Raw genomic sequence first — 19,519 nt, forward strand, 5'->3', positions numbered from 1 at the left:
AAGTGACCTTTTGATGCTTCTCCAAGTTCAATCCTGAGCAGACATATGTTAACTAACACAAAAAAACTGTTCAGAAGAAACTCCGTGGGGAAAAGACATTCCAGGCAACTTCCTGAGACAGACTAGCTCTGGAAAAGCTATTAAGTCAGCATTTTCCTTAGTCTTTGAGCTTTGCAAAATATTCTTGTTTAGCAGAATGCTGTGGTTCTAATTATGACTTCTTCCCAAAAAAACTTTTTAACAAAGACAGGGGTACCAAGTTTTTGAGGTTCTTTCTTGTAAGTCCACACTCTTCTTCCTCACAGATGTAAGACAACAAAACCTCTTCCTCATTGAAGAAATGAGATTGGGTTTGACTAAAGAATGACAGAGAATAAATCTCCCAAGTCATAGTCAAGTCTCTCAAGAAATTTTTTTTCCTATTCTTTTTATTCTAGAGGACTCTGAAGGATGCTTCACATGGTACATTGGAATTTAAATACACAAAATAAATGGAAAAATGCAATTTATATCTTTCTAGCTATTTTTTTCATTAACATGGTCATTAATAATTGGTTTGATTTTACTTCATATTGATTACGTACTAGATCTTCATAGCAGTAATGGAAATGTGGAAATCACCTTTCATTACTGAGACATTTAATATAAAAGGATGTCTGGAACAGATTAGACAGCCATATCAAACTTGCATGAAGGTGTAGCTATCAAAAAAAGCACTGTTGTTTACATGGGTTTTTTTTTTAATTTTATTTTTTAGTACATTCTGAACTGGTGCCTCTATCACAATGACAAACTTTGTGCAGAAGACTGCCTTCTTCATGCACACACTTGTTCACATAGTCACATTCTCAACCAGGCTTCCAGCTTTTGACTTGCTTTTCTGCCATGATAAATCTGTGGCAATTATTGCCATTTAGATGCAGGTTGAGTTCACCACAGGCACAGCACGTGTGTGTGTTGGTCATTACTGTGACACAGCTGCTCTCCACGGCCCGTGGCTGTACATGCAGATATCCTCTTTGAGAGCTATTCCTCTGCATCATTAACAGCTGGCATTGATGAAACATATAGTTTAGCTTTAGTTAGCAACTATTGTGTTGAAATTCAAACAAACTGCATTACTACTATCACACATTAGCTATATTCTTTTAGAATCTGACAGTATTTGCCATTTTTCCTAAAATATTCCATTGTAGAAAGAGAGATCTGAAGTGAAAATTCTGTTCACATATAGCATGTTTAATACTTACTGTTAGAGAAAAATCTTTCAAATGTAATCCCTAAAAAATAGATAGAAAACGAATCCAGGATAATTTGGCTCTGATAATTTTTAACACAGTAGATTGACAACTCTGAAATTAGAGCACTTGATTATAGCTTCTCCTAAAAGAAATCCGCCCCAAACACAGGTATCTGCATTCATTGATTTCTGTCCATTTTCAATGTGTCTGTCTTCATCTCTGCTAGCTGATCTTTGTTACTAATGAACTCTCAAGAACAACTCTCACGTTTTCTTGAAATGGTTTAAGTTTCAGTTCAGTTCCGTATTCATGATGCAAAACACACCATGGAACACAGTTTTATAAGATCCATCACTTTACAAAATATACTTCAGTTAGTGTGTGAACAGACTGAATTGAACACAAAGATAAAGAGGAAAGAGCTTTAGAAATAAATGTTTGAAGTGAAGGGCTCAAAGGGCTTAAAAATTTGGTTTATTACAGCTGTCAAAAAAAGATGGTTTTCTAAAAACACTCAGACTAGAAGAAAAATAAGTCTATTTACACATTTCTCACAAAAAGATATATCTGTGCTTGGTAAAAACTCATGGTACACACTACTGGAATATTTTTACATCTCCAAAAAAGAAACTCTTAGGTTCCCAGTTTTTTAGATCAAACCTCCCTGGCAGTCCATTCTTCCCACCACTTTGAGGTCCTTTTGCAATTCCTTCCACCATCTCAGTCTCAGCAGGTTCATCTCCTGATCTACATCCTCTCCCCAGAACACCAACTCTCTCCACACTTTGTTTTCTTCTCACCTCCAAAATGAGTAGGTGATCCTGGAAGTCAGTGGAGATGAGGGCAGAGGAACAGCAAGCACAGAACTGCAGGTACCTGCAGCTCACCTGGTTTGGGCTGGGTGTTTGAGGTAGGGGCTGTGTGAGGACCTGGCACAGCTCCCATAGCAAATCATTCCCAGCCACAGTCCCACTCCTCCCTGGAGAAATGAAGACATAAGAAGCTGCAGGAAGGAGTGAGCTGAGCTATCAAGACAGCACAGCCTACCTTTTACCTGAAAGATTTCTTACTTTATTGGTTGGGTACTCTGGATTAGACTACACGTATAGTGAAAAAAGCAAAAAATTAAGGCCAGGGTAGAAGAACAAATCATCATAATTCCAAATGCTTCTAGAAGCACTGATGCTTTTAACTCCTGTTCTCATGAATTATGATTGTCTTCTTGGAGTAACACCAAGAGCAATGCTGTAAGTGCTATTTAAGATACTTTGACTGGACTGAAAATATTTACAGCTTCTGCATTAGTGCATATATTAATTGCTTTTGTAGCTTTATTGTCCTATAAAACTCTTCAGTACTGCTAGAGCCAACAGTGGCAGATGTTTTGCTTTGAAGTTCTAATAAAATCCAATCAGAACTAATTTAATAAGCTCAGTTTTCAATAAACATCAGGAAGCTTCCCCATTAAAATCAAGTCTCCTTCAGGAAGGTTGTGCTGGACAAACAGGAGCTCAACATCACTAATCACACATCAGATCTCAATGTTTTTCTGACTCTACCAAGTAGTCCAAGTCTATTTCCCCCGAACTGACCCCTCCATTTTAGCCATTAGCTCTTCCCACTGCTGCTTGTAACAACTCCAGTCTTCAGCCCCACTTTCTCCTTCTCCACTGCCATCTGCTAGCTCCATAGTAACTTTCAAAAAAATTTACACTACATAGCTCCCCCTTGGACAGGAAAAAGTTTCATTTAATGCCTTCTGAGCAACATGAACCTGTTGGCTTCTGAAACTGAAAGATATTAAAGATCCAAACAAGCTTTCCTGTCCCAGCAAGAGAACATGAGATATGCCTCAAATGATCCTCACTTTATCTGCCCCAGTGTCCCATCATGATGTCTGTAATCTGTACTCAGATAGCACTGTTACAGACAACACTACCTACAGCTCTAATGCCAGATTGTTGCTAATAAAACAAGAGTGGTAATAATATCTAGAGTTTTCCCACTGGCTGTGATTGTGCTGGAGTAGAAATGATGCCTGGAGACTGTGCAGAAGGAGATGGGAATTTTATTTTCCTCTTATGATTCACACTATCTTCTTTTGCCTTTAGGATTGCTCCCCTCTGGTGACAGCAGAGACAAGCACAGCTGATTTTCTTTATGGCTACCACTTAGTGACACATAAGTGCCAGTTGCTTTACCCAGAGAAGGATATCAAATGCAGAACAAGTCACAGCATGGAGAGTGAATGAACAAGCAGAATCCATGGGTCTCATCCTTAGCAGGCTGAGCATTTTGCTGATATGATGTACAACAACTGAAGATATCCATCTACAGAAAAAAAAAAACCCAGCACTATCTGAGCAGCATACTGATGTCCACTGCATGTCCTGGGTGACAAGTTCTATGCAAGCCATTTTCAGACTCAGTGGCTGAGATAAGGATAAATTCAGGGTCTCAGCATGAGTCAGATTTCACCTTTTTTGAAGATATTTTGACATACTGGGGCACTTCAGACACATTATACAAAATCCTTCTACAGCATGTTGGCTGACTGAATCCATGTTTCCAGACACAGACTATATATAGATATGTACAGCACAGATACACAAATACAACTGAAAACCTAAACTTTTCTAGCTACAACTATGTGAAAACTCATATTGCTCTAAAAAAAGAGCCCAAACCAGCCAGGAGTATTGTGGCAAAAGAACTTGTTTATCTGCCCTGGTTAGAGAGAGAGGTTAAGTGGATCACTCCAACCTTGAGCACAGCAAGGTATGCATTTGAACCAAAAAAACCCAAAAACCACAAAAAAAGAAAAAAAAAAGAAAAAAAAAGAAGAAAAACCCCATCATTATTCCCAATTTCTGGCTCTGTATCTGCCTAACACTCACAACTTACTTGCTTTGTGTGAGACAGCTTCTTGAGTCAATGAAGGGCCTGCCTTTGGGAAGAATGTCTTTGAATTCATGAGTTACACTGTGCTTGCAGAGTGCAACAGAAAGTGATTATACTAGACTCTGTTTTTATTGTTTTTAACCCATTTTCCAGATTGTGATAGACTTTTTAAATTGTAATAATATTTTGCCTTCTGCAGTACCTTGCTTCTCAGCATGGCAGAATACACTGCAAGCATTTAATTAAGCCTTATGATGTCCCATTGAGGTTGGCAGGTAGGTGTTTCATAATAGCATCAGGTATTTAAAATGACTTACACAGACACACAAAAAGCTGATCATTAGGTTAGGGGCATCAGTGGGACCACAGAAATGTCATTGCCACTTCTCCAGTGACTGCCTGAGAGCTGTTTGACTTTGAAGTGTCTTGTGTGCTATGTCAGGCAGCAGTAAAGCTGACTGCTAGAAAGGAAGATGAAACAGAGTGTGTTATGGCAATCTTCCCAGGATTTCAGGTGACAGAAGCCAGAGTGTCTGGCCTTTGGCTTCATTCACTGAAGGACAGAAGGGCATAAGATTATTCTCCATCTCAGAAGAGTCTGTGGATGATCACAGTGCCCAAGTGTTCTGTTCTGGTATCCAGAACAGCATCTCAAAACAGAAGGTCAAACCCTCGCCCACACGAGCTGGCAGTGGAGCTGTAACCTGGTATTTTACATGTAATTCTAAGACTTTCCTTGGGCTGCCATAATCTATGGCAGCACAGCACCTGTCACAGTAAATTACAGATATGTGTTCATCCCTGGAATACACAAAAAAGCAAAGGACAGAAGTCAACACTGTGATCTTACATATGCTCTATAGTGAAGTCTCAGACCACTGGCTATTAAAATCAGAACTCATCTGGGGATTCATCCACACATCCCACTCATCATAATTTTTGTGCCTGAAGTTAACTCCTCAAATCCTGCCTGAACCTCTCCTTTTTTTTTTTTTTTTTTTTTTTTTTTTTTTTTTTTTTTTTTTTTTTTTTTTTTTTTTTTTTCTGCTCAGGATTTCTGGTAACTCACTGGTTTGCAGAGCTGGCTTAAGAGAGCCACAAGACCTGTGTCTGCATCTTTGGCTGATATCTTCAGCTTTGATTGCCATATTCCATGACATGAAGTCAGAACTGGCAATCTGCTTGGTAGCAGTTTCCTGTTCACTGCTCAAGAGACAGCTCTGAATTCCAGCCCAGGCCAGACTTCTTTGCTCATAGGAGCTGAGCCACTTCTCTGTCACATACTATGACACCCAGTCTTTAAAAATGTGGCAACAGAACTTCTCTTGCATGTAGACGTGCTCTGAAGTACAGCATACATCAGATTGATGAGTTTTGCATAGGTACTGATGACATAAATGTTACCTAAATTCTGCATTTAGATACCTCTGAGTGTAAAATATTCCTTTAATCATTGTGGCCCTAATTTCACCTCAGCTTTCCTATCTTGCAAGGAGTACAGCAGCCTCTGAAGGAGAGGTCAGATGTGCAGGGCTCCTTGTGTACCTTCCACTCTGCTGTGCTAGTACAGAGTGCTCAAGCATCATACAAATTTCTTTTATTTATTCCTTTTTCTCCTATAAGCCTTGATTGAGTAATAGAACAGGGAACAACAAGTCCAAAGGAGAGAGAGGAAAGGAACACCTGCCAGATAAATATAGCTGGTACATATGCACCCATCTGAGCCAAGCAGGGTGGGCAATTAACAAAATCATTTAATCCATTCTTTCCAAGCTCTTTGCAGGCAAAAGCAATTTGGACATTCTAGTCAGTAACTATATACAAGAGATTTAAAGATCTCTTAAAGAAACAGATTACTGCAGGATTTTATACATTGGAAGGGGGGGTTTATCTCTGCTTGCAGAGGAACAGTGTTAGGGGTTATGAAATATCTCTGCCTACTCCACAAGTACACCTTGCATTAGTAGAATGATTTGGCTAATGTGCTGCATTTGAAGAAGACCAACAAGGGTCAGGTAAAGAGCCACATGAGCTCGCTTTACTGTCACTTCTTAAAAGCTGCAGTCTGCTTCATCGTGTCCATATTTTACAAACGTGTATGCTGGCATTTCTAAGATTTATGGCAGGTTGCTAAATGCAGAAGATTGCTTAAAATAACCATCAAGCACTTAGCCCAGCCTAGCTTTCCTGAGACCTAGAAGCATTTTAGTAGGACAAAGAACCAGCAACACACTTGAAACTCAAACCATTTAAAATCAGAATACTTTTTTCAACAGTATCATGTCAAAAGGACTTCAAATAATCTGCCTAGGATCTTGTAGAGACCATTACCAGTTGTTATGGTTTCTCTTATACCTGTTTGTTATGCCTCTTATACCTGTTTGTTATATGCCTGTTTTCTTTGGTTTTGGGACCAGCTTAGACATGTGACAGCAAAGCAGCAACTGAAACACTTTCTGCTGGAAAATCCCTGCATATATCACCAAAAAACCAAAATAAAGGCATAATAAAAGCTTTTGCATCCTACTACTGAGAGAACACATTGGTACTTGGGTTTCTCTTTGGTTACCCTTGAGAAGAAATGTGGGGATCCATCCTCTGAAGGAATTCTCACTACCTCAGAGCACAACACACTTGCAAGTCAGGACAGATATCAAATACTTCCCTCTCCACCTCATTGTATTTCTCAAAGCTGAGCACTGATGTAAAGATGGATGGGATGAGGCTGTTCAGCAGAACATTCTCTGGGATCTATTCCCAGGGAATGTGAATTGACAGGTATCTGCTGACTTAAGCTGGGAGAAGCCAAGGTGATCTACAGAAGCAATCAGTGTGACAGTTCAGACCTGACTCTCCTTCCCATGGAGCTGACCCCCTTTAGGACTGTGGTGCCATTTCAAACTTTTGGGAATCTATGTGTGGGAATACCAGCAGAAGATATAACAGCAGTTTGTCAGTTCCTGGGAGATTCTCCAGTCGAGATTCAAGGATGACAGGGTCTTCCTAGATCCTTATGTTGAGGATTTTCCCTCAGCTTCACCAGTGCATCCAGCACCATGAGATGAAGCTAACAAGGAACCACAGGGAGACTCACAAAATTTATCGTCTCTTTAGCAGGCAAAATTTGCCCGTTTTTTTACTTAGCCCTGGACAGTGAAGATTTGGGTATTGTTCCAACCTCGGCAATCACAAACAACCCACAAGGAACCCAGTCTCCCTCTTACATCATGGTGTGTTTGGGGCGCTGGAAAAATCCAAAGGAGGATTAAAAATCTGGGGAAATGCTTGAAAGAGAAGACTAGATGGTAAAAAAGGAAGGGAAGAGTCTTTGACCACTGGAGAACCTTTTATCTCTCTACAGTCAGTTGGGTTTTTTGGTTCCCCCTCAATCTTTTAACATGGAAAAAAGCATCATTCGGAAGGGGAAAGCAAAGATATTTTTATTAAGTAGATAAAAAAAAGTGTAACCCCCCCTGCTTCATGAAACAGGAGGGTAGAGGTGTCTTATACCAGTCCTGAGACCAATTGACTTGGAAAAATGACATGAGGATGTGTACTGACCATTTGACCATTTACAACAGTCCAGAAACATCCTTTGATTTGCCTCTAGTGGAGGACAGGAAAAAAAGAAATAAAGAAACAACAACAAAAAGAAAAAAAAAAGAAAAGAAAAAAAAAAAAAAGCAGTCATAGGGACAAACAGTCCTTTCAGGACATGAGCCTGAAATAGGTTTCACGTAATCATTATATCCTACAAAGGAGAAATAAATCTGAGGGACAGCAGACAGGACACAGCAACCCAGACAACCAGAGGTCCATTTTCTTCCCACATTGTCTGTCTGAAATAGCTTTGTGAGGGCTTCATGTTATTTGTCACCTCCACCTACACAGACTTCCTGGGGAAGGGCACAGATAGAGACTGGCATCCCTGAAAATTCTTCATAACTGTCCAATACCAGCAGCATCTGATAACCTCTGTGGTTTCCTGCAGAAGGGAGATGACAGGCAAAACAGAAAGAGAAGCAAGGGAATCCTGAAGGTTTGAGGGGGTATCAAGGTGGAACAGGCAAAGCCATGGATGAAATGAGGAAGGATTGATTAATTCCAAAAAATGAGGGTTGGTGTGGAGGTTACAGCAACCTTAAGGTGAGGGGAGTTGAAAACTGGAGAGGCAAGTCAGAGCAAATATCATGCTTGGAAGCTGCTTGTGCCAGTTAGATGTTGATTTTCTCTTAAATCCTTCTAGGTGGGCAGCTGCCTGAGGTCAACCCTGCACACGCCAGGAGTAAAATCCATTTTGCCACTTAACTGCAGGGCAAATCCCATCTGAAGAAGAGGTGGACAGAGAGCAGAAAAAGCCCAGCACAAACCACAAACCACTTTGCAACAGAATGCATTCAAATTCATCATTTCCAGTGGTCAGCTGGAGATCCTTTGGTCACAGTGCTGAACCTGGAATCACCACAGAGAGAATAATGATGCTATCCAGGTATTAGCTTAGACATCACATGTCCAGTGTCTTGATGATTCTTCCCCAGGCTCTGGGCAGTCAGTGCCACCTGACAGAGCAAAGAGTCCACCAGGTTTCTGATGGTGGCAGTGCAAATTTCTCCCTTCCTCAGACTGAAGTCTTTCTGCAAGCTTTTCTCAGCCTGGCCATAAATCCCTTTTCATACTAATTTATTGTGCTGTGCACTGTGAATTCACATGAAAACAGCTTCATAAAAGAACATGCAACCACTCTTATGCCTACAATGGCATAAACAAGATTTACTGTAAACAAGGATGAGGACTGCAGGCATAAAACCAGTGGGAAGTCAGGTCTCATGACAAAATTAGTACAATGACAGCCACTCTGAAATTTGTCTTTTCTAGCAAAATGATGAGGTAACCTGAAAGTCTCCATGACAACACAGCCCAACCTTGCATTGCAAGATGCTTATGCAAGAAAGCATCTGAAAGTATAGTGCCTGGGAAAGCCTTCCAACAAACCAACCTCACAGGCTTTCAGCTGCTTCCCCTACCTTATTCATATTATTTTCCATGTGTTTGGGTTGAGCTTCTTTTCTTTTCTGAAATTTCAGATAAGAAAAGAACTTTACACAGTCTTCTGATTACATGGTTGCTTGCTATTTTAAATTGAAAAGGCATGCACAGAAATGCTGAATAACATAGAATCATCATAGAATGGTTTGGGTTGGAAGGAACCTTAAGGATCATCGAGTTCCAAACCCCTGAAATAGGCAGGGATGACACTCAGCAGATCAGGCTGCTCAGGGTCCCATCCAACCTGGCCTTGAACACTTCCTGGGATGGGGCATCCACAGCTTCCCTGCACAACCTGTGCCAGTGCCTTATTATCCTCACAGTAAAGATGTTTTTCCTAACACCTAACCTAAATCTGTCCTCTTCTAGTTTAAAACCAGCCTCTCTTGTGCTACACTATCTGACTGTGTAAAAAATAATTTTTCCCTCCTTTTTGTAAGCCCCTTTTAGTACTGGAACACAACACATTTTACTCTGGTCAGAGTGTTAAAACCTCACATCTTAATACATTTTTGTTTTTCCAGAAGAGCTGTGTTGGTTGTTGGTCCCCACAGCAGTGGACAGCAGAAACACTGTTCTTCACAGTGCATGCAGTGTAAAATATGAGCTATCAAATTTAGATAGAATTTGCTTTAATACAAGATTCTTCTATGGCAAAAGAGGGAGTGCTTTTACATCAGAGGGGTTTTGGCCCATGGCAGGATACAGCTTTCTACGTGAAGATGTCTGATGCCACTGAAGATGCACCAGGCTTCCCTGCTGGCCTCCAGCTGTTACTCCAGAGGAGACCAGGGCTCCTACAGGTCTTGTGTCATATCCAGCTCTGCATGAATAACAGAACAATCAACAGCAGATCAATAGCCAAGTGAGAGGCCTGAGAAACAGTGGTATCTGCCACTACCAGAGTCAATAAACAGTCTTCAGATGCCTGGATTTCATCCCATAAATCCTATATAGAACATACCCTGAATTAAAAAAAGAAAAAAAAAAAGCAATAAAAAAATTATCCAAGTGCTTAATTTAGAACTCATCCGTAGGAAGCTCCTGGACCTTTCCAATGCCAGGGTCCATTCTGCTGATTTCAGTGTTACAGGGAAATGGCAGAGGGTCTGAAAGAAGTGCAAGAATTCGGGGCTTGAAGCAGTCTCTTTTCCTACAGGCTGGCTGAGTTTCCCAGCAGAGCCTTCCACTAGGATCACAGAAACACAGGAGGAGCAGAATATTAAAAGATGTCTTATTAGGTTAACATGACTGGAGAATTATCCTGCGAACAAATAAGCCAGGCAGGGATTATATGAGCTTTAATACAATCTTCTATCAGAGCTGAGCAGTCCCCAATCAAACTAAGTATGGAAAATAGTACTTAATGAATCTGTAAATAAATATCAGCAGGAGAGATGGCAGGGCTAAAGAATACCTTATCAGGGAAGATCTGGTCTCCAGAGGAGAGTTAAAAGGAGCAAGGCAAGATTAGAACTGCTAGAGCATTCCAGCTCCCTAATGGGCATCCCAAACACCCAGGAAGGCACCCACAAGCTTCCACCTTCCTTCAGTGGCTCTTACCATGCCCCTTCATTTCTGGCAGTTTCTGTGGAGTGTAACATCAGGAAGCATTCAAAACATTCATCAGTTCAAACATGCTTTGAAGTGTCTCCTTTCACACACATTTCACTGTGTTTAAACCACCACAGACACTCCAGCGAGTTCTCTCTGACATTGCCTTTGATTAGAAGGGTGTGTGCCCAGTCCTACAAACAAGAGCTGTGCACATTGAAGGGAATGTGGGAAAAGTTACCTGAGCTCACAGCAGCAAGGAGCTCACCCAGAATAAGCAAAACTCCCAACTCCAGCCAAGCCAGATAAAGGGTATGCAAAAGCTCCACAGAGGCCAGAACTTCAGGTGAGTCAAACAGGATTTAAAGTTTAGTCATTCTGCTGCAGGGGAAGGTGAGCAGATGCCTTCCTTGGGAGCAGAGTTGGTCATCCTTCTCTTGTGGGACAAGAAAAAACATTTTAATGGTCTGTTTTGGATCCCACCCATCCCTCTGGCCACATCCTGTTCCTCTGTGAGCACTGCTGACACAACCAGCCTGTGGAACCATCCGAGTACCTGCCCACAATTCTGTTCCTTCTGGAAAGGATTCTACCATGGCTGTCCCAGCATCACTCCAAGAAATTCAAATGAACCATACAGAAACACCCTAAAAAGTCTGAACAGCCAAGACAAACAACCTACACTTCCACAAGCTGCATCATTATTCCTCCCTTTTAGCTTTTCACCACAACACTCTACCACTACAGCAATCCTCCTTTTCCAGCTACTCTCTGGAATAACTTCTGATACTCCAGTAGCAGCAGACATACAGATAATTTTCCCAGGAAGAGGGGAAAAAAAAAACCCAAAAAAACCCCAAACAAATCTGAGTAGTCTTCTATTAGAAAGTCTAATTCCATTTCTATGATTACCATAATACAACTGTGAACAAACCTTACAGGGCAACTTTACACAAGCCACTGAGCTGGAAAGTCAAGCAGGGAATCAGCAAATAAACAAACAGATTACTCTTTTCATTTTGTTTGAATAATTTGTTTCAACAAGGCTTTATTACATCACGCCTCATTATGGATACTAATATACCAAGGTCCTCAAGGAAAGCTCACAGACTAACATCCCAATTTCCACATGCAGTACAAAAGAAATAATATTTTGGAAGCTTCATACAACCTTTATTTAACAGTAAATGTCTTACACTGTTACCTTTGTCTCAACTAGACAACTCAAACAATAGGATGGTGAGAACACAATGCCATCATCATGAGGAAGACAATACATGAATGAAGTTACAGATTATGTGGGATTTCACCTTTTTGTCAGCTTTTGACAACTGATCTTGACACCTCACTCAAAGAGGAGTCTTCAACTCATTTCAATTACAGGAAGACAAGAACCAAAATTTAGCACAATAATGAGCCAGTCAAGACTGACTGACAGCTTGGAGATTTGAGATGTCTCCTTGCACAGAGAACAATATTGATCTACAACATCTATTTCCAAGCCTTACTTTATCCCTTTATCCCATTCAAATGCAAAATAACTTTTTCCTTTCTAAATCTGTTTTTCTCTATCTTCATCCTTTCCTAGTTCAAATAACTTACCAGTTTCAGCAAGCTTGCTCTTCTGGGTGGCGTCTCTTAAAAATAAAAATACCTGCCTTAGGAGGCAGAGTGTTTATAGGAGAAGCTCCACCACAATCTAGATTATGTTAAGTGGTGGGAAGGACTAAGATCCCAAACATGTGCATGCATATTCATCTACACCCACAGCATCCCTGGCAGCATTAGGTGAGTTTGTCCTGCTGCAGGTGGTGGCTCTCGTCAAAGCATTTTGTTCATGTGCATCATTTTGAAGCTTGGATTTGTTTCGTTTCTTCTTCTGAAATCAGAACGATGAGGATAGCAGCTGAATAAAATTTTGTTTTGAGATAACTACATTTTGCAATAATGAGATTCTGGTAAAACATATAAAAGACCACAGTGACTGTCAGCCTGAGTTAGATCTGTAAAAATGGCAGTCAGGTGTGTTTGTCATTTTCTTTTTCTTCTTTTTCTTTTGTGGAACAGAACTGTTCTGCTTTCTGTTTAAGTGTCAGACCTGATATTTGAGAAACTGAGAGTCTAAGATCGGAAGTTGGAGCTGTACATGATTAATTCCTCTGGAAGAGCAAAAAAAAAAAAAAAAAAACCAAAAAAAAACCAAAAAAAAAAAAAAAAACCAACCCAAAACCAAACCCAAAACCAACTATACAGTGGGCTTTGGGTGCCTTTTGTAATATTTTTTTTTGCATTTTCAACAACATGCAGCAGTTTTGGGGAATAAAACGAGCATCAGGGCTGCTTGTTGCACCTGAATCGGGAGAGCTGCTGTGAGCGTTTCCAGAAATCAAAGGGATGTGATACCTTTTGCCAGCTGAAGTTCTTTCTAATTCAGAAATCTTCTGTTTAGGGATAAAAATAGCACCGTGGTGACAGGGCTGTGTCCAGCCCTGAAAGGAGACAGCACCTGGCAAGAACCTGCTGGTGTTAATGAGGTGATGTGCAAACACCGATGGTATCAGCTGCTCTGCTCCCGGGCAATGTGACTTTTCCTCTTGCCCTCTCTGCACAGAACCACGCAGGCACCTCGTGTCAGGACTTGCCATTTGTTGTATTTCTCCTGCATTTTCCAATCTCAGGTGCTGAGCTTTTCCTTTCTGCTCCTTGCTGTGAGGGCAGATCGTATTTCCAAAGAAATGAATTTCAAACTTTTGTTTCCTTTTTTTTTTTTTTTTTTAACCTTTAGCTCTTCATTTTTACTCCTGAAACAATTTTCAAGTGTTCCCATCCCCTCTTCCTTATCCCTGTCCTAGCTTTTCAAGTTTCAGTCACATAGAAGCAGATTGGTTTGTGGCTTTTTTTTTCTTTTCTTTTTTTTTTTTTTTAACAAACAGAAGGACAGAGAAGATAAATTGATAAATTTTTCTCCCCCTGCAGGATTTAATTTCTTCCTTACTGTGCTCTTCTGGATCATTTCAGAAAGTACACCTGTGTGTACTTTCACTGGTTAAAAAAAATAATCCTTCTGACTTCTAACATTTATTTACTAATGTGCATTATTACTTGGCTTAACTACCTCTGTTCCCTCTGTGGTGCTACCTTTCTTTTCTTCCAAGTATATTTATAGGCAGTTATCTCTAGCCTAATTTCATTAAGCAAGGTCTCAGACTCCCAATTGTCTCAGTGTATTTGCACATCCTATTCTTCATAGCTCCGTAATTGAGGGCTGAAGCATGGCTCTCCAGCCAACCTGACACCTGGGAAGAGTGTGGGAGAGCTCTCTCTTCTTAGGGAAGCAGCTGTATAGTCTCCTTTTCATGTTTTTCATCCTTCAGCAGGCACAGCCCAGACCCACAATATCTGCTTCCAAAGGAAAGCACATCACTGGTGCTCTGTATCCCACAGCTGCTGGGCCACAGTAAATCCACTCACAGTCCCAAATTAGTTGCTGACAGCTCAATACTCCAACCCAGAGCAGCATCTTTTTATTGGGAATACACCTACACAGTTTCACCTTCACCTATGTAACAGAGCTTGAATCACAGACTCAGAATCACAGGATGGTTTGGGTTTGAAGTGACCTCAAAGATCACCTTGTTCAGATGCCCTGACAGGGCAGGGACATCTTTCATAGACCAGGTTACTCAGAGCTCCATCCAGCCCGGCCTTGAGAACTTCCAGGTGTGTGTGTGTGAATGAAGTGATGGATTAAACACTTATTTTTAAAGTAATTCCTGTGTCATGGGCTTTACTTAGGACTTCATCAGTCATGTGGGACCAGAGCCAGGAAGGAAAGAAACAATTAAATTATCTGCTCTGCTTAAGATGTTCGGTTGATTTTTGTGTGGGCACTCTCTTCTCCGAGAAGATCCCTACACACAAAAAGTAATAACCAGGACACTCACATTTCTGCTGCTGGAGAAGCCTGAGGAATAGGTAGAAAACTGCAGTGAGCAGATGAGGCAATGAGAGCCAACACCTAAACTGGAGACCAGCTCAGCCTCAGTGCTGCTGTCAGTCAGCACCTACATCCCTCCCAACCAAATTACCCAGACCAGTGAGAATCATGAAGATTAAAGGAAAGTAGCATGCAAATACGTGCAGTGGCTCATGGTTGAATGTAACAGCCGTTGCTGTTCATGGGAAAAAGATTTACCATGCAAGAGGGATTTTTCAAAGGACATTGCAGACTACGTACTCTCAGTTCTAACCCCTGAAAGGCTGCAATTTTGTACTTAAGAAAGCAGATGGCTGGGATGGGATGTGGTAAAATAATATAGGATAATGAATGCTCTGGAGAAGAGTCTTCCTTTCTCATGTGTCCAGATAGTTGTTCAAAGAAATTAAGAGGTGAAGAATGAAAGGCAGATCAAAGGAGTGTAATTTTTAATTCACCCATGTGATTAAACTGTAATTAATTGCTGTAGGATGGGGATGAGGGCAAAATTGGCAGAATTTTAAATGGGACAGAATATCTACATAGATATCAGAAACATCCACAATTATTTTTATTGATGATTAAAACTTTTAATTAAAATAATTCACCTGTCAAAATATTAAGAAAGGATGCTAAATCTCATGCTGTAGGGCTTAAGAGAATTTCCAGATTATGGGCTCTGCACAAGTCCCAGCTCACAGAGCAGATTCTTCACATCTGTAAATTGTTAATTCTAACATTTCCATCCTACCCCATGTTTTCAAATGAATAGGGCTGGGCTTCAGCTTCTCTTGGTCTAATTGGAATTTCTGAGCCCCAACCCATACTGTCCTTGTGCCCAGAGTATCCGAGAACTGCAGGTGCTCAGGACACATTGCTACTTATTACTTCAAAATACATTTCCATGAGCAATTCTGTATGCCTATTTGTCAGCCCAAAGCCCAGAATAGAAGATAAACTATGTCCAATTATTTCCTGTTGGCCTCTCAGATATAAGAATTTCTAGCTTCTTTTTAAAATAGCTTCTCTTCAAAACTTCTCACCTTTCTGGTTTCTCATTAGCTTGTTACTGACTTGGTTAAAAAAAAATTCAAAGCAGCTTACCATGGAGACATGACTGTATATAGAACAAGTGTGACGTGTGGGAACCAAGGACTCAATGCAGAGATCTTATCTTTTTTGGATCAATTCATGGGAACTCCAGAAGTGGTTTCTGTTTCACATGTATCTTTGACCAGGTGATGTTAACTTCACTGTACATCTTCATACCCTCAGCTAAATGCTGAGGCTAATGACTTTAACATTCAGATCAATAATACCTTGAAACAGATTGGAGTCAATTTAGGGCAGGGCAAATTAATACACTGAATCCCCGAGGACCCACCTTGTAGCTCTTCAAAACAAGTTACAGAACAAGCATTGTACACAGCCTGCCTTGATCCTGCTGCTCTGATTCTGGGGACACTGCTCCCAGGCAAGACAGAATAAACCTCCTCCCTTTTTAATTTGACTCCTTAGGATGCCAATTAGCACAGGGTGAGAGGTACGCCACTATGGTGAGAAATCAATGGTATGCCCAAAGGTAGAGCTAAACTCATTTCCTGCTAGGACAAAAAAAAAAAAAAAAAAATCATGCAACTTTGTTACTGCAAAAATTAGAAACCTCAGTAAAACGGCACAAATTTGAACACGGCTAACTTTAGTTCTTGAACTTTAAGTAGATTCATTTTCTAGCTGCTATTAGATTAAACATAATAAAGATCAAACTTTATTTTCAAGTGGAATGCTTTTTACTAGGTCTGGTTAATTAGTTTTGTCATTTTCTCCTGCATATCTTGTGGATTTGAACCTACAGCAGAAGCAAGTAAGAGACAGCTAAAAGCATATTTATCATTGACATTGCAGTGTGGGGGAATGCAGCAGGTTACACCGCAGCAGTAGGAATTGCTCCAGAATGACTCTTGGACCACACATGGCTTTCTCTTGCTTGCCTTGTCAGTTTTTTTCTCTTTAAAATTGTCACCTGCAATTGAATCACCCACCATTAGTTACATAGGATCCATTTGGATGGCTAAATTGTGCCCAACACATGATTAACTGCAAGCTGTTACTACCCTCATCCAGCTGTATTTTCCAACAGCTAATTCCTTTCTCCTGCAGGAGCTCGCGATCCCAAAACCATCTCTGATCCCTTTCTTTTGCACATGAAGACTAGAAGTACTGTAACCTCTGTACTGCAGGTGCAGCCATGTGTATTTACACACAAACTGCAACTGCAGCCATGCCAGAAACTTTCTGCAGATCATTTAAAAGCAACACTGATTTGACCTTTCCTAGTTGGGCTGAACAGATCAGGTGTTTCCTGCCAGCTACCTACACATTCCAGTGTTTTGCTGGACATAAGATACATATAATTCCCAGAAACATGCTCTGTGCTTGCATATGCTGTATTGTGAGATGACAGGATTTCAGGATGAGAGCCCTCAAAATCATGAGTTGCAATTTCCTTCTTTTGCATCTATTTTATGCATGATGCCCCAGAAATAATAGGAGTGGCTCCACTTAAGTCACTGCATCCTTTGTGTCCTGTGTACAGTTTTTTGCTTTGAGGGGTGAGTAGCTGAAGGTCTAAGTTATATCTAACCTAGGGAGGACACAAAAGTTAGCAATTCCTCTTCCAGTGTTACCAAAGAGGTTTCATGGAGAAAACAGAAGGGAGACATGAGGACTTCAAATTGTATTTTCTGTATCCAGGCTCCTTACAAAGAGCAGCTGGAGCAGTCACAGTGATTTCTTTCATTCAAAAATTCAATGAATAAACTATTCACAATCACATGGCAGACTCTGAAGATTAGTTCCCTTGCCCTGCTTCTATTGATCTTAACCCACGTTTCCTCTCCTCAATCTGCCCAAAGGGTTTTTGTTCCATGAAATACTGAGAGCAGCTTTGGAAGTGGTGTGCACCTCATGCGAAGTTGGAATTTTGGAGATAGAGTCTAAAAAACATTACGTGAACCCAGTGACTACGGAGAACTCCCTCCACCTTCCCCCAACACTTCCTTAATTTATATTTTCTCCCTTAGGTGCTCAGTGAAACCAAGGATGGAAAGATTTCTCCTTCTTTGTCCCAAGGGGAGATTTACTATTAAGCAAAATGATCACACGCATTCTCTTTTAACATAAGAATTTATCACTATTTAATTAAATAAATTTATTTAAATAAAAGTGAAACTGCTTCAATAAACTACAGAAGGGGAGCTACTCCACAGTGCTTTTGTGAGCAATACCAGGTGCTTAAGCTCTTTGCCTCAGATTTAGAAGTCTATGTTCCCTTTAGGCAGAAGGAGTTAAATCTCTTGAACCTCTAACTACTGATGTGTTGGATGAAAGGATGTTATAACACCTTTATGTGTCCTGCTCCAGGACAGACCTGTAAGGTATACTCCAAGCCTTTCTTCCAGACTGAGAGATATAAGGAGATGATCACCATGAGAGATTGTTGATTTGGTTAAACATTTAAGCAAATCAGGATTTACCAAACTGGGACACTTCTAAACACGTTCAAGAGAAGAGGAGTGAGTGCCTTAGGAATTTACCTCCTGAAACCCAGTGTGTGCAACCTTGGTACTTCCAGAGTAAGGCAGCAGAGCAAAGATTTACTGAGCAGACACACCAAAACAAGCAGGTAGCAAGGTTTACTTACCAAAGTCCTTCTGTTTCCCTGTCTCTGTTCATCATTTTCCAGAGCTGGTCTGTCTGCCTTTGTGGTTTATTTCAAGTAGCCATATGCTGTTAACAGAAATAGTTCTCTGCACTAGTTACCTTACATTTGAGGAGTATGAAAATACTGTTCTACCATGAAGTAATGCTGCTGCTCATTTGATGTGGTATTTACTGGCTAATTATTCCACGTGACTGTCCTGGGAAAGTGGGAATGAAAGCAGCTTCTCAGCTGTGCACCAGAAAAGCTGGATATGGCGTTAACAAGTATGCTTTACTGAGGTTTTATCCCACAAGGCTGATTATTATTCATTTTTCATAATGATCCCAGCTAAACTTGTCATCTACCATTGATCAGATTTTTCTCTCCATCCTGCCTCTGATACAGAACTGCACTCAGCTGGTTGTTACTTAGGGTTGTTACCTTTTAATTTTAGCCAGGAGGGAAGTTTTCCTTCTATATATGTTATTTTTTTTAACAAAACTCTCAAACGGTATTTCCACTATCTTGGCTGTGCACACTGGTCCTCTCTTCATCTCATTTCTGCTCTTTGGCTGCCACAAATTTCCTTTTGCACATGCACCCTGCTGCAGCTAATCTGGGCACATTGCTCTCATTGAGCTCCCTTTGATCATTTAATCTTCCTCTACACACCAGAAACAAGATCTTTTAAGCAGACTGATAATTTATGCCCCATCCCATCTAACTGTCTCATTAACATCTCAGAACCAAAACAGTTTCTGTGGTCCTGCCTCCACATTTAACACTAAGGCACTAAGCACAGTGCTGCTCCCAGCTTTCCTGCAGGTGATGGCATCAACCTCTTGCTCTGCCACGATGAGCAGGATGCTGCCAGAGTAGGAATCTAGCTTTGCTGCTCCTCAGTGGTGCTATCACATCCAATTCAAATGCTGGTAGAGTTGCAATCACACAGGGGTTGATAATCACTACCTATCTAACCCACTTGCTCTTACCGAGCACCAAATAGATAAAGCTAAATGTTTTGTTTCAAAGGTTGCCAGTCTCATTATGGTTTTTTTTTTCCCTGTATAAGTTTCTCTAGTGACTCCATTTGCATTA

The 19,519-nt window shown here is 40.7% G+C and overlaps 1 protein-coding gene across 1 annotated transcript in view; it reads right to left on the reverse strand.

Annotated features, from left to right (window-relative positions):
• The window catches only part of FAM135B (family with sequence similarity 135 member B), a 256,450-nt gene extending 237,891 nt beyond the window's left edge, over positions 1-18,559 (reverse strand). The window contains exon 1 of the mRNA XM_038124640.1: positions 18,422-18,559. The gene's annotated coding sequence lies outside the window, so the exon portion shown is untranslated. The remainder of the gene's footprint in view (positions 1-18,421) is intronic.
• Positions 18,560-19,519: the final 960 nt, after the last annotated feature.

This window comes from Motacilla alba, chromosome 2 (assembly GCF_015832195.1).
Source record: "Motacilla alba alba isolate MOTALB_02 chromosome 2, Motacilla_alba_V1.0_pri, whole genome shotgun sequence".
NCBI lineage: Eukaryota > Metazoa > Chordata > Aves > Passeriformes > Motacillidae > Motacilla > Motacilla alba.